We start from the raw sequence: 15,624 nt of genomic DNA on the forward strand, positions 1-15,624 counted from the left end.
ATTTGAGGATATCATGCAGGCCTTTGAAGGGCAGGCACATGGTGCAGATAGATCCGGGAACGACGGCATCATGGAGATAAACAGCCTCCAGCCTGCTAAGGAGACCACCACCAGTGTCTCACTCATGCCTCCTTCCACCTCCCTCGAATCATGGGAAAGCCACTGGTCTCTGAATGATGAAAAACCTCATCAGGATGAGCCCAGGACTGCTTCTGAATGCTGCTACTTGATTCCTGTCTTATCCCATGCACTCCTTAAGCACCCCAAGGCTGGGGTTTTTTAGGTTTTCAATGGCTTTTAAAATATTTTATTCCCTGGACATTATCTTCTGCTTAGGAGAGACCAAGTGAACCTACCTTCATTTCAGGAGGGATTGGCCTCTTGGCATATGACAACTTCGCCAGCTTTGGGTTCTAATATTTCTGTACTAGGGGATATAGCAGAGGAAAAGTAAGGTGCAGTTCTCCCAACCTCAGACTTATCAGGAAGCAGATACACCTATGAATGTGGAAGGCAGAGGGAGTTTAAGACCACCTTCCTCACTTCTATACAGCTCCACACAGCAAATTAACTTGAGTTTTATTTATTTTATCTTATGGTTTCATTACATATATATATTTGAGTTCTGGCATACATATGCAGAATGTCACGTTTGTTACATAGGTATACATGTGCCATGGTGGAAATATTTATTTTTTTAAGTGTAATTTTGCCAAATAATAAGAACAGAAGGAAATTGAGATTAGAAGGAGCTGCTTAAAGAGAGGTTGAAGAGTAAAAGATTTGATGCTGGAGAGGTTAAGGTGCAATAAGAAGAATTTAGGGAGAAATGTAGTTCATTATTGAAGGGTAAATGATGTGGTGCCTGAGGTCTGCACGTTACCTCTTAACAATTTCTGTCTTTCAGATGGAAACTCTTAAGTTTAATTTCTCATAAAGGCCATATGCCTATATAATTAAGCTACCGATTTCCTTTGGAACTTTTTTCTTTAAGATAATAGTTTACATGTAATACTTGAAATCTGGGATTATTAACTAATATGGGCATTGTAGTTAATGGTGGTTGATAGGTTCTAACTTTGGATGGAGTCAAGGGAAGGGAAAGTTATTTCTAGAAAGCCTGTTCCCCCTCACCGGACCAAACAACTCCTCCTTGTAATAGACTCATTACCTTTGAAGTAATCCCACCACCTATGTGGTGGGAGAGCCACCCAAATGAAAACCCTAAAATAATTGGTTCTTGGTAGAGATTCCTTTTTGTTCTAGGAGATTTTAGTTGTTGATTTGCTGTTTTAATGCATACCTTTCAAGGAATTTCCCAAATGTTTATAGCTGACTTGGAATTTGTAACCTCAGCTCTCGGAGAGGATTTTTTTCTGAACGATCATTGTCTAAAGTGTGTTGTTGCTTTAGGGTCACAGCATGCTTGTGTATGTCTGTTACCATGTCACTGTGGTCTTACACCAAGTGCCCTTAGGGGACTTGAATCTTTCCAATAGACCATGTTTGAGATAGTTGAGTCACTGTGCAGTATAGTCCCACACTTGAGGGGATGGATTGATGGGCACTGTGCACTGTCATTTTGCGCTGGGTCGAAGTAGGTTCTTGTTTACTTGTTTTCTCTGTGCTTGTTCCTACAGCCCCTTTTTCTTATGTTGCTCAATCTCCCTTTCCCTTCTTGGTGCTTACACATCTCAGACCCTTTGGCCAAACCCTTGCCAATAATAGTATTTTGGTTCTCAGTTCTCACTGTTCCCTCTGGTCATAGAGCCTTTGAATAAAAATGCACGTAGCTATGGAGTGGGGTTTTGCTGGAAAAGGTGACCTTCCAACTTCTTGTCAACTTCTGGCCCCTCAAACCCTAGGTTGGCAGTAAGGCAGGGAAGTTGTTTTCCCATTTCTCACTGTGCAGATTGTGAATATTTTCATATGGATTTTCTATTATTGATGTTACTCTGATTCTTTGTTTTAAAATACAAATTCTGAATGTAAAAAAAGAGCCTTCAAAAGCACAGGCAGCAAAAGCAAAAATAAATGAGATTATATCAAGCTAAAAAGTTTCTGCACAGCATTGGAAACAACAGAGTAAAAAGAACCTACTGAATGGGAGAAAATATCTGTAAAGCATTCATCCAACAGGGGTTAATATATATCTAGAATATACAAGGAATTCAAACATCTCAACAGCAAAAATTTAAAAAAAATAATTAATATATGAGTAAATGATCCAAAGAGACATTTCTCAAAGGAAGACACACAAATAGTCAACAAATACATGAAAAAAATACTCAACATTACTAATTATCTAGCAAATGCAAATTTGAACCACAATGAAGTATCATCTCACGCAGGTTAGGAAGGCCATTATCAAAAAGACAAAAAATAGCAGATATTGGTGAGGATATGGAAAAAAAGGAACTCTTGTATACTATTGGTGAGACCGTGAACTAATACAGCTGCTGTGAAAAACAGTATGGAGGTTCCTCAAAAAAACTACAAATCGAACCACCATAGAGTCCAGTAATTTCACTATGGGGCATTTATCCAAAGGAAAGAGAAGTCATTATATCAGAGAGATCTACACCCCCATGTTGATTGCAGCACTGTTCACAGTAGCCAATGTATCAACCTAGGTGCCTATCAACAGATGAATAAAGAAAATATAGAGTATATACACACTGTGCAGTACTATCCAGCCATAAAAAAATAATGAAATCCTGTCATTTGCAGCAGCTTGGATAGAATCGGAGGATATTACATTAAGTGGAATAAGCCAGGAACAGAAAGTTAAACACTGCATATGCTTATATGTGAAAGCTTAAAAAAAACTGTAGATCTCATGGGAAGTAAGAAATGGAACAGAGGATACTAAAGGCTGAGAAGAATATTGAGAGGGAGAGATAGGGGAGAGATTTGTTAAATGATACAAAATTACAAGTAGATAAGTGGAGTAAGTTCTAATGTCCTGTAGCACTATGGGATGATTGTACTTTCCAATGAAATGTTGTATATTTTGAAATACCTAGAAGGAGGATATTGAATGTTCCCAACACAAAAAAAAGATAAATGCTTGAGATGATGGATATGCTGATTACCGTCATCTGATCACTATGCATTATATGTATTGCTATATCACTTTGTACCCTATATCACTGTGTACCCACCGTGTACAATTATTATGGGCCAATTTAAAATTTTTGTTTTAAAGAAAAAGATCAGTGGCCCCATCTGGGCCTGCTGTTTACTGTTCGGGAAGGTTATTAATTGTTGACTGCATTTTAGTTACAAAATATAGGCCTATTCAGATCACCTCTTTTATTATGTAGGAGTTTTGGCAAATTGTGTTTCAAAGAATTGGTCTGTTTTATCTAGGTTCTCAAGTTTTGGGCAGAGTTTTCCTTGATTATCCTTTCACTGTCCATGTGATCTATAGTGATCACTCATTTCTAATACTAGTAATTTGTGCGCTCGCTCGCTCTCGCGCGCGCTCTCTCTCTCTCTCTCTCTCTCTCTCTCCCCCTCTCCCCCTCTCCCCCTCTCCCCCTCTCCCCCTCTCCCCCCTCTCCCTCTCTCCCTCTCTCCCTCTCTCCCTCTCTCCCTCTCTCCCTCTCTCCCTCTCTCCCTCTCTCCCTCTCCTCTTTTGTCCTTAGTTAACTTGGCTAGAGGCGTGTTGGTTTTATTGATCTTTTCAAAGAATCAGCTTTGGTTTCATTGATTTTCCTCTGTTAACTTCTGGTTTTCAATTTCATAGATTTCTGCTCTAAATTTTATTACTTATTTTCTTCTGCATGCTTTGGATTTACTTTGCTCTTCTATTTTTAGTTTCCTGAGGTGGAAATTTAGATACTGATTTTAGATCTTTCTTCTTTTCTAATATTTGAATTTAATACTATAAATTTCTCTCAAAGCATGGATTCCATTTTGTTAAGTTGTATTTTAATTTTCCATTTAGTTCAAAATACTTTTTAACTTCTTTGAGTACGCAAGTATTATGTAGAAGTGTATTGTTTAATCTCCGTGTATTTGGGAATTTCCCAGCTATCTTTTGGTTATTGTTATCTAGTTTAATTTCATTGTGGTATGAAAACAGATATTGTGTGATTTCCATTCTTTTAAATTTGTTAAGGTTTGTTTTATGGCCCATAATGTGGTCTGTCTTGGTGATTGTTACCTGTGAGCTTGAGAAGAATGTACATTCTGCTGTTGTTGGATAAAGTAATCAACAGCTGACCATTATATCCAATTGATTAATGGCATTGTTGAATTCAGCTGTGTTCTTACTGATTTTCTGCCTGCTGGATCTGTCCATTTCTGATAGATGGATGTTGAAGTTTCTAACTGTAATAACAGATTTATCTGTTTCTCCTTGATGTTATATGAGTTTTTCCCTCACATATTGTGATGCTCTTTTGTTAGGCACATACACATTAAGGATTGTTATAGCTTTTTGGAGAATTGACCTCTTTATCGTTATGTAAGGCCTAATAACTTTGCTTACCTTGAAACCTGCTCTTTCTGAAATTAATATAGCTACTTGTGTATTGCTGCTGGACTTTTCATTAGTGTTAGTGTCATATATATTCCTTCATTTGTTTTTTATTCTATTTATATCTTTATATTAAAGTGGGTTTATTATAGACAATGTGTGTGGGTCTTGTTTTTTGATCCATTCTGGCCATCTCTGTCTCTTAATTGGTGTATGTAGACCATTGACATTTAAAATATGTTTATGTCATACTAATACGTTGCAATAACATCTACCATGTTTGTTGTAGTTTTCTAGTTTCTCCTTGTTCTTTATTCCTATTTTTGTCCTCTCTTTTTCTACCTCTAGTGGTTTCAATTGACCATTTTATATAATTTCATTTTCTTTCCTTTTTTAGCATGTCTGTTATACTTTTTTTATTTTAGTTGTTGCCCTAGAGTTTGCAGTATACATTTACAACTAATCCAGGTCCACACTCAAAGAATACTGTACTGCTTCATGGGTAGCACAAGTACCTTGTAATAACAAAATACTTTTAATTCTTTTCTTCCATCCCTTGCATCATTGCTGTCATTAATTTCCCTAATACAGAGGAATATGCACATATGTGTGTGTAAACATATACAAAAGTATGTATATATAAAAACATACATAATTGAACACACTGTTGCTGTTGTTATAACTGTTATCAGATCAAATAAGAGTAAGAAAAGTAAAAGTTTTTTTAACTTTACTTATTGATGGATACTTGAGTTGATTATACTTTCTTTTTGGCTGTTACAAATAATGTTGCTGTGAGCATTCATATACACTTTTTTCTGAGAACGTGTAATTCAAATTATTCAGATGATTTTCTCTTCTCTTGGGTGTATTCCTAGGACTTGAATTCCTAGATCATTTGGTAATTCTATGATTACATTTTCAGAACCTACCAAACTGTTTTTAATGTGGCTGTGCCATTTTACAATCCTACCAGCAATGTGTTAGGGTTTCAGTTTCTCCTTATGCTTGCCAACACTTACTATTGTTTGTCTTTTTCATTTTAGTCATCCTAGTAGTTATAAGGTGGTATCTCACTGTGTTTTTATTCCCCTAAAGACTAATGGGGTTTTCAGGTGTTTATTAGGCATTTGTATAGCTTCTTTGGAGAAATGTCTACTTAGATCCTCTGCCTATTTTTAAGACTTGTGTTTTTATTGCATTGTCAGCGTTCTTTATATATAAGGAGACGACTTTGATCAGAAATATGATTTGCAAATATATTCTCCTATTCTGTGGGGATTTCACTTTCTTTGTAGTGTCCTTTGCAGCACAAAGGCTTTTAATTTTGGTAAAGTTCAGGTTATCTATTTTTTTGTTTGTTTGTTTTTGTGCTTTAGGTGTTATATCTAAGGAAGTTGTCTACTCCAATGTGACAAAGATTTACACCTTTGTTTTCTCCTAATAGTTTTGTAGTTTTAGCTCTTACATTTTAGTATGTGATTCATTTTGAGTTGGTTTTTGTACAGATGCTCTTCGATTTACAATGAGATTACAGTTTCTAATGAATATATATTGCATTTGCACCATCATAATGTTGAAAAATCTTAAACTGAACTATTGTTAGGTCAGGACCATCTTTTTATGGTGTAAGAAAAGGCCCAACTTTATTCTTTTTGCATGTGGTTTTCCAGTTATCCCAGAACCATTTACTGTCAGACTATTCTTTCCACATTGGATTGTCTTGGCCCCCATGTTGAAAATCAGGTGATCATGAACATATAAGTTTATTTCTGGACTCTTAGTGCTGTTACACTGATGCACATGTCTCTTTTTAAGTGAATACCACACTGTCTTTTGTAGTAAGTTTTGAAATCAGAAAGTATGGATCTTTCATCTGTATTCTTAAGACTGTGTTGACTATTTAGGTCCTTTACATTTCCACATAAATTTTGAGATCAGCCTGTCAGTTTCGGGGGGGGGTGGGGAGAAAGAAAGCCACTTGGAATTTGATAGGGATGAATGATGTTGACCATGTAGATAGGTTTGGGGAGTATTGCCATCTGAACATGCGAGAAGATGTATATTCTGCTGTTGTTCAGTAGAGTGTTCTATTGATATATGTTAGTTGTAGTTGGATTACAGTATTTTTCATCTTTTTGTTTGTGGATATTCTTTTTGTTCTATATATTACTGAAAACGAATCTTGAAGTCTCAAACTATTGTTGAATTGTCTGTTTCTTTCCATTTTGTCAATTTTTGTTTCGTGTATTTTGTGACTCTGTTGTTCAGTACACACATTGTTTATTACAAGTATACAATTGTTATGCCTACTTGATTGACTTAATCTTTATTATATGTACTTATTTATCTCTAGTAATAATTTTTATTCTGAAGTCTATTTTGTCTGTTATTAGTCTAGCTGTCTTTTGGTTACTGTTTGCATGATATGTCTTCTTCTGTCCTTTTTCTTTTAACCCATTTAATGTGTCTTTCGATCTAAATTGCATCTCTTGTAGCCAGCATATAGTTTGGTCATTTTCTAATTCATCTTGCTAATCTCTACCCATTGACTGACGTGTTTAGTTCATTTACATTTAATGTGTTACTTCTGGTTTTCACAGCTCTGTAGCTGAGAAGCTGTTGGTTTTCAAGGCTGTTGCAGAGCTGGAAAAGGGAGATGGGAGGAACACCAGTTAAAACACCGTAAAGCAAGCTATTGTCACTTAGATTCAGCTGTTTTTCTTGAATAAATGTTATGTTGTTGCAAGCATGTGGTTAATTTTCAGATATCTGGAAAAGTTGGTATTGACAATTTTTGCCATTTTTGTGGAAGGGTAGTTTTTTGGGGTCTTTATTCCACCATTCAATAAGTTTGTCTCTAAATTTTTTTTTTTTTTTTTGAGACAGAGTCTTGCTTTGTCATCCAGGTTGGAGTGCAGTAGCACATTTTCAGCTCACTGCAGTTCTGCCTGCCAGATTCAAGTGATTCTTGTGCCTAAGCCTCCCAAGTATCTAAAATGAATTGTAAAGGTAAATCTCAGCATACCATAATTATGGAAATACAATTGATGAGTGAAAGTGCCTTTTTACTTGTTACAGTGGCAAAGATTAAAAAGAGGGATGAAGAGAAGTGAACATTCTTAGATACTGCTAATAGGAGGGTAAATTGGTACAATCTGCCAATAGTATGACAATATATAAAAATCTTTTAAGGTGTTTATACCCTTTGATCCAGAAATGCCACTGCTAGAAATATTATTCCTAATAGGATTGCTAGGTTACATGACCCAAAGACAACATTGCTCAAAGTTGTTAGTAATGAAAATAACTAAATTATCTAATTGTAGGAGACTGATTAAAAAATTCAGAGTATACTTAAAAAATAAAATACTGTGCAGATGCTAAAAATGGTTATAGATGTATAATTAATATTAGACAGAAAGTCACTCATGATATACTGAGGTAAATAATTTCAAAACAGCATGTACAGCACGCATCTTATTTTTAAAGACATATAATACAGGTATTTATTATAGGTCCATACATAAATGCCTGGAAGGTTAGTTAAGACTGTTATCAGGGAGTATTTCTGAATAGTTGGGGTAAAGGTCATTTTGTTTTTATGTTTTATTCATTTTACTTACCTGCATTTTTAAATTTTTACATAAACAAATCCATTTTACATGGATTAAAGAAATAATTATTTTAAAAGATAAATTAAGAAATCTTAAAGATCAATTAAAATCTGATTAAATAAAAATAAGCTGGGCCAGGCATGGTGGCTCAAACCTGTAATCCCAGCACTTTTGGAGGCCAAGGCAGAAAGATCACTTCAGGCTAGGAGTTGGAGTCCAGTCTGGACAACATAGTGAGACCCTGTCTCTATAAAAAAATACAAAGAAATTTGCTGGGCATGGTGACACACACCTGTAGTCTTAGCTACTCAGGAGGCTGAAGCCAGAGGGTCAGTTGAGTGCAGGAGATTGAGGCTGCAGTGAGCTATGATTGTGCCACTGCACTCCAGCCTGGGTGATAGAGCAATCCTGTCTTTTTATTTTTTTTTTAAGGCATTTTAGGCAACTTTCTCTTTTTCTGATTGGTGTCAGAAAGATAAGATGGAGTTATAAGCAGATGGAGGAATAAGTACAAATGTCTTGTCAAAGAAGCTTAGCAAATGTAGCGGTATTAGAAAACATCCATTTTCTGTCAGTTTACTGAAAATATCTTCAAACTTGATACATCTTTTAGAAGTAATACAATTTAAAGAGTTCATTGAAGTAAAGGAGATAGTTTTATGAGACAGGATTTATCTCCATAGTTGTTCCTTCATCTTAAATGAAGCAAATGCTGAGAGTTTAAAGCTTAAAATAAATATAAGCTCTGCGTTGTAGATGATCAAATGAAAATGCTGTGTGCTCAAAGCCAGAGGAAATGTGGACCACTTTGGTGGCCAAAATAACCAGCTGAGGTTTTTCTTGAGTACCAGCTGATTCTAACTTTAAAAAAAAAGAGAGAGAATAATTTGTTTTAGCAGGGAATCTACATTTTATAAAACTTAAAATCATTAGCTGTAGCTTTGTTACAGAAAAAATAGCATATTGGTTGGGACACCAGGCTCAATAATTAATAAGGGGTCTGGATTTCATAAAATGGTGTTCAGAGAGCCTAGACTAAGATCTAGGGGCAGGATAATATAATCTGCTATTCTCCAGGTCTTATTCTGCCTCATTTAAATCTGCTGCAGTAATATCTCTAACATGTTTTCACACAGGAACCTATGAAGAAAAGGAGTGTATTTTTGAATTGCCAATGAATGTAATGTGAATTGTCACTTTAAAAAGGAAACAAGAAAAAACAGTAATGTCTTTTATGGAACATCAGGCAGGGATGTACCAATCCAAGGCAGTCTCTGAAGAGGCAACAGGGAAATAGAAAGAATCAGACTATCTTGGATTGAGTTACAGCTCCACCCATTTCAGGCTGGTTAATCTTGCACAAGTTAATATCACTGTGCTGCCTCCCTTACAATGTAAAGAATGAGGATAGTGTTACCCTTAAAGTGTTGTGAGGATTATTAAGATAGATAACATACAAACTTCCTGGAACACGCAGATATTCAGTATATGATCATTATCAACAATTTTAAGGTGGTGTTATTACTGTTGGTACTAAGTTATTGCAGCTTTCATTTTCAAACATTATCATCTATGGCTAATTCCATCTTTTTAAGAGAACTTGACATTTATGCCTCAGAGAGTCATAAGCTTAATCATTATTTGTTAAAATATAGGGAAAGATATTATTTGTGTAAGTGCTGAAAAATAAGGAAGCTTTGGTTTAATGAAATTTATTTTATAATAACAAAATGAAAAGGTTTTAACATGCCAAAAAAAGGGGGGGAGACTGAAAACAATATTTCTTTTTCAAAGATTTGAACATTTTATTTATTTTTATTTTGTTATTATACTTTAAGTTCTGGGGTACATGTGCAGATCATCCAGGATTGTTACATAGGTATGCACATGCCATGGTAGTTTGCTGCATCTATCCCCCTGTCATCTACATTAGGTACTTCTCCTAATGTTATCCCTCCCCAATGCCCCTACCCCCTGCTATCCCTCCCATAGCCCTTGCAAATCCCCAAAAGTCCCCAGTGCGTGATGTTCCCCTCCCTGTGTCCATGTGTTCTCATCGTTCAACACCGACTTATGGGTGAGAACATGTGGTGTTTGGTTTTCTGTTCCTGTGTCAGTTTGCTGAGAATAATGGTTTCTAGCTTCATCCATGGGACATGAACTCATCCTTTATTATGACTGCATAGTATTCCATGATATATGTGTGCCACATTTTCTTTATCCAGTCTGTGATTGGTGGGCATTTGGGTTGGTTCCAAGTCTTTGCTGTTTTAAACAGTGCTGCAATGAACATATGTGTGCATTTGTCTTTATAGTAGAATGATTTATAATCCTATGGGTATATACTTAGTAATGGGATTGCTAGGTCAAATGGTCTTCCTATTTCTAGATCCTTGAGGAATCACCACACTGTCTTCCACAATGGTTGAACTAATTTACACTCCCAACAGTGTAAAAGTGTTCCTATTTCTCCACATCCTCTCCAGCATCTGTTGCCTCCTGATTTGTTAGTGATTGCCATTCTAACTGCTGTGAGGTGGTATCTCAGTGTGGTTTTGATTTGCATTTCTCTACTGACCAGTAATTATAAGCTTTTTTTTCATATGTTTGTTGGCTGCATAAATGTCTTCTTTTGAAAAGTGTCTGTTCATATCCTTCACCCACTTTTTGATGGGGTTGAAAACAATATTTTTAAGACACAGCTACTAATATCTATAATAAGCTTGTCCAACCCGCAGCCTGTGGGTTGCATGTGGCCCAGGACGGCTTTGAATGCAGCCCAACACCAATTTGTAAACTTTCTTAAAATATTATGAGTTTTGTTTTTTTTTTTGCATCTTTCTGTGTTTTTTTTTGTTTTTGTTTAGCTCATCAGCTATCATTAGCATTAGTGTATTTTACATGTGGCCCAAGACAATTCCTCCTCTTCCATTGTGGCCAGGGAAGTCAAAAGATTGGACACCCTGATCTATAACATGTTTTTATCTGTTTACATGTTTTATTACAGTGTTTGTATTAGTCATGGCTTTGTAGCTGAAAAAAGACAAAAAGTCTCACAAACAAGCTGATATAACCAGGAAGAACCAGGGTGAAGCTGCTTTATTTGTACCTTGAACCAGGAGTTTGGTTGGGAATCTCTTTCTCTCTTCTGTTTTTTTGTTTTGTTTTTCCTCAAATAGTCCTGATTTGTACCTGCTCAGCCTAGCAACCCAAGAGAAAGGGAGTTTCTCCTCCATTCCAAAATGAAAAATCCCAGGGAGGGGGAATGTAGTAATAGGTTTGTCTCAGTGTGAATTAATATTGACCCAGTGGTCAGAGACAGAATGTATTCCCAGAAGACTGGGGACAGGGAGCAGAGCACACTTGGTGGAGAAAAACGATGGCCAGGTACCAATCTCTTTCACTTAGGGGTTTCAGCATGGGAGTGAATTGGAGGCATTATTGGGCAGTGAATTCCATATGATGGGGTCATGAGCAGCATCTTTAAAAAAGTGAAATAAATACATTTAAATGAAAAGAAAATATTAAAGGATATCACAGTCAGGTGAATTATCATTTCATTAAACTTCTGTGTCCATTATATTTACGTGTGTTGGTGGGGGGACTAGGTACAATATAAAACATATATGTTAACGTGGGTTATAATTTTTAGAGTTTACAGGTCTACACCATACAAAGCTCTTCAGTTGTAAACTACTGTTGTCAATGGGAAGGTAATCTGCTTGCTACCGAATCTTATTCTTCACTCCAGTCCAGGCATGGGGCAGAAGAGTGAGTGTAGATAGAGTAGCACACAGCAGCAGATGGAAGTAGGTGCCTCCTCAACCTTCCAGGGCTGGGTTTCTTGGTTTTGATTGGAAAGTGCAGGGTGGTAGTTGCTGTTTTTCCCCTTTTCTGTGACTCAATTCAAGGTAATTTGCAGAAAAAACCATAGCCATAAATTCAGCTCAATTTGTATGTTTCAGTATACAACATTTCTTCCACTAACAGGGCCAGCTTCACAGGCATGCAACCTCGTGTGATCCCACAGGGCCCTACATTTGTTTGGTTTAATATTCTGCTGTCTGTTGCCATGTTAAACAAGTGCCCCATATTTTTATTTTGCACTGGGACCTGCAGATTATGTAGCCAGTCCTGTCCACTAAACACTAAAATGAGAGATTGGTAGTCAGAATCATCATTTCCCATACCCAGAGAACTGTGGATATCCTTGTCTTTGCCTATGCTCACAGGGCACATGATGCTTACAGGAGGAATATATCTCTCATTCTCTGTTAAATTTAGTTTCACCTGATGCCTCTTAATTTTAATTCTCTTTTAGAAAATGATGCTAAACGTGCTCTTCCTGATTAATTTGCAGCATGTTAATAATACATACTCTAATTAGCAGCTGATTTCCTCCCTCACTTCCCCAGTGGTGCCAGGCTAATGTGCCCAATGAGGACATTCAGAACTAATCATTGAATCCTTGGCAGCCCATACTTATAGTTAAATGTATGCCCCACTTCTCCCATCTTCTTATGGCCCCCGCATCCCTTAAATGGGCTGTCTACTTACTAAAAGGGAAGAGACAGCATAGAATTTAAAAGAGCTTACGTTCAGGTTATTTGTACATTAAACTGAGTTTCTAAAGTAGGTGTTAGTGATGCCAGCGATTCCTCCTCTTCTCAGAGTTGCCCATTGAACTGGGATAATGGATAGACCCACTTATCCTCCAAAAACCAACTTACTAAAAGCTATATAAGAACTGGGTTAAATAATGTTTTATTTTTCATAATCTGAAAAATAAAAATCTTAAGCAGTATTATCTTTGCTTTATGTTTTAATTTCCAAATTGCCCGCTGCTCATTAAGAATTCCTGTGGCACAGATCCAAAACATACATAATCTTTTTGTTTTGTTTTAATTCTGCACTCCCTAAAGTGACCAGAGGTCCGTGATGTTCAATTTTTTTCCCACTGAATAACATGGAATAGTTTTTCTGGGACTGGTTAAGCCAAGAGGAAAGGCTTATAAAACGTTTGAGCTAATTTAGGGCCGTCAGAGCCATCTGACTTAAGTGATTCACAGGTTGGAATTTCAGATGCTAGTTTACATAGAAGTAGAGCTGCTTCCGAAGAGAGAGTAAGAGAAAACACTAGTGGGAGGATCTGTTCTGACAAAGGCCTGTTGTTGACACTATAAGCTCCCTGTGTTTTGTTGTTATTATTTTATTCTGGCAGGCACTTGTCTCTGTTTCTAGTTTGGTTGAGATCGCATTTTTTGGGTCTTGGGATGGGAAGTGAAGTCTTCACCTGTCTTTCCACAAATCCTGCAGGCACTGGGCACATTATAAACTAACCAGCATCTAATTGGATAAAAGTTCTATTTATTATCGGACAATGAATAAATGTTCATCTTTACATGTTGTGTTCTTTCTGTTACCCACAGAGAAAACTAAAATTGTGAACCTAACTTTGCTAAATTATGTACACATACTTATACCACTTTAAACCCTGAAATTTAGAATTCTTAATATCCTAGACCATATACTAAATTCCAAAACCTGTATTTTTCTCAAATTATACCAGTCATGTCACTGATTATTCAGTACCATTCACCAAGGTGTGCATCATTATGAGGAGAAGCTTCTACTTGTTATTTCATCACCCAAATATACAATCCCCACTTAGAGTTCTTGTCTTGTCTACCAAAGAAAAGGGTCATTCTTGTTGGAATTACTACAATCTGTGTTCGTTTTCTTTTTAACTGAGTAGTATGGTCTCAGTAGATAAGAAACACGTGCGTTCTTACCTCACCTTCTTCCTGCCTGTGATACAGAATTAGGTGAATATTGAATTGAATGCAGTTTGCAGTTCCTGTTTCTTTCCTCCAGCAGTTGTGCCCACCTTTTCAATAATGTTTGGCAGATTTGTTCTTCCTTTTTTTTTTAAGGTAGTCTTGTGCTGTTGCCTAAGCTGGAGTGCAGCTCACTACAACCTCCACCTCCCAGGTTCAAGCAATCCTCCCATCTCAGCCTCCCAAGTAGCTTGGATTACAGGCATGTGCCACCACACCTGGCTAATATTTTTATTTTTTGGTAGAGATGTAATTTCACCAGGTTGGCCAGACTGGTCTCAAACTCCTGACCTCAACTAATCCACCTGCTTCAGCCTCCCAAAGTGCTGAGAGCATAGGTGTGAGCCACTGCTCTAGGTTGATTTGTTTTTCTAACAGTTGCTTAGCTGTTTAACATGAGGTGCTACTCCAGTGGGGTTCAAGGAGCAAAGGTTTACCTTGCCCTCTGTCTTCCCAGGCAACAGTTCCTCCTTTTTATTAGTGTCTGTGTATCACTGGCAGAATTCTCAGGGTTAGCCATCTCATTCTACTTTGTTATCAGAGTGAGTTTATTCAGAATTTACTACCCTATCACAAACTCCACTCAGACATTTTTGGAGTCATAAATAATCTTATAGGAGAACTCTTTATGAAGCCAACACCAAGAGTTTCAAAGTGCCCTGGAACATCTTCAGTAGCCCAGTCTAAGACTGCTAACTGAGAGGTCTCTCCAAGCTTTGAAATCCACCAGGTTGCTTTAGGACTGCTGAGTGGTTTAGCAGTGTTGAAGTAGAGCCTGTAGAAGAACTAGTTCTTAAACAAAAGTCCCAAGACCGATTTCTTCAGAAAGCACCTCTCAAAATAAAGGGATGCTTCAAAGAAAAAGTGTGTACTGCTTTTCTACTTGCTGTTAAAGTTAACCAGTCCATTGTCTTAGAGTGAAACTGAAGATGGTGATACATCTTGTGGCAAGAAGAGTAAAAAGCCTTTGAACCCAGGTCGTCAAGTCCCAAACTCAGTGTTTCCTCACAATATCTCACTTACATCAAGCTTAGGTGGAGACATTCCTGTCTCTGAGTTGAATATCACATTGCACAAAATTCCAGGGCTATTTATTTGTTGAGCATTTATCATGACCTAGGCACAGAAAGGTCTTTACAAATCATCTAGTTCAGTCATTTTTGCAGTTCAGAGAATTGAGGCCCAAAGAGATTAGTATTTTGGGTTATTCAGAGTTAACTTCCCATTAGAATTTTAGCAAAAAGTGCATAGAATTCTTCTAAAAGGCAGTTTGATGTGGTGGTTAAGAGTTTAGACTCAACAGCCGGACTGCGTGGATTCAAATCCCAGACCTGCCACTGTCTAGCTGTTTGACTTTGAGGCTCTCAGCATCTTAGTTTTATCACCTGTGTTTGGGTTATTGTAAAGATTCAATAACTTAATATATATGAAGTGTTTAGAACAGTCCCTGATACATAGCAAGTGAATGATTATTTTAATAATATGATGATTTCTAGTCCAAAAGTCTAAATATAATTTCTATGATAATTTGCTACTTATTTGGGGTTCAGACCATAAAAGCTACAGCATCAAAACATTAAAACTCAGTAAACTCCATGTATTTAGAAGATATCTTAGGGTTACCCTTGCAGAAGGGGCAGGTGGTAGGTGGGTACCATGACTTCCAGATTTACTGTAGTAAGTG

General features: G+C 36.8%; 1 protein-coding gene and 1 pseudogene across 3 annotated transcripts in view; both read left to right on the forward strand.

The window, feature by feature from the left end:
* The window catches only part of GNAQ (G protein subunit alpha q), a 333,551-nt gene that overhangs the window by 256,465 nt on the left and 61,462 nt on the right, over nucleotides 1–15,624 (forward strand). The gene's annotated exons all lie outside the window — the stretch shown is intronic.
* Nucleotides 1–15,624, forward strand: part of LOC103792618 (solute carrier family 2, facilitated glucose transporter member 3-like) — a 64,454-nt pseudogene that overhangs the window by 8,143 nt on the left and 40,687 nt on the right. The window contains exon 2 of the transcript XR_004744538.3: nucleotides 1–15,624. This exon is cut by the window's right edge and continues 40,687 nt beyond it. The product of XR_004744538.3 is annotated as a solute carrier family 2, facilitated glucose transporter member 3-like (transcript).

This window comes from Callithrix jacchus, chromosome 1 (assembly GCF_049354715.1).
Source record: "Callithrix jacchus isolate 240 chromosome 1, calJac240_pri, whole genome shotgun sequence".
Taxonomy (NCBI): Eukaryota; Metazoa; Chordata; class Mammalia; order Primates; family Cebidae; genus Callithrix; species Callithrix jacchus.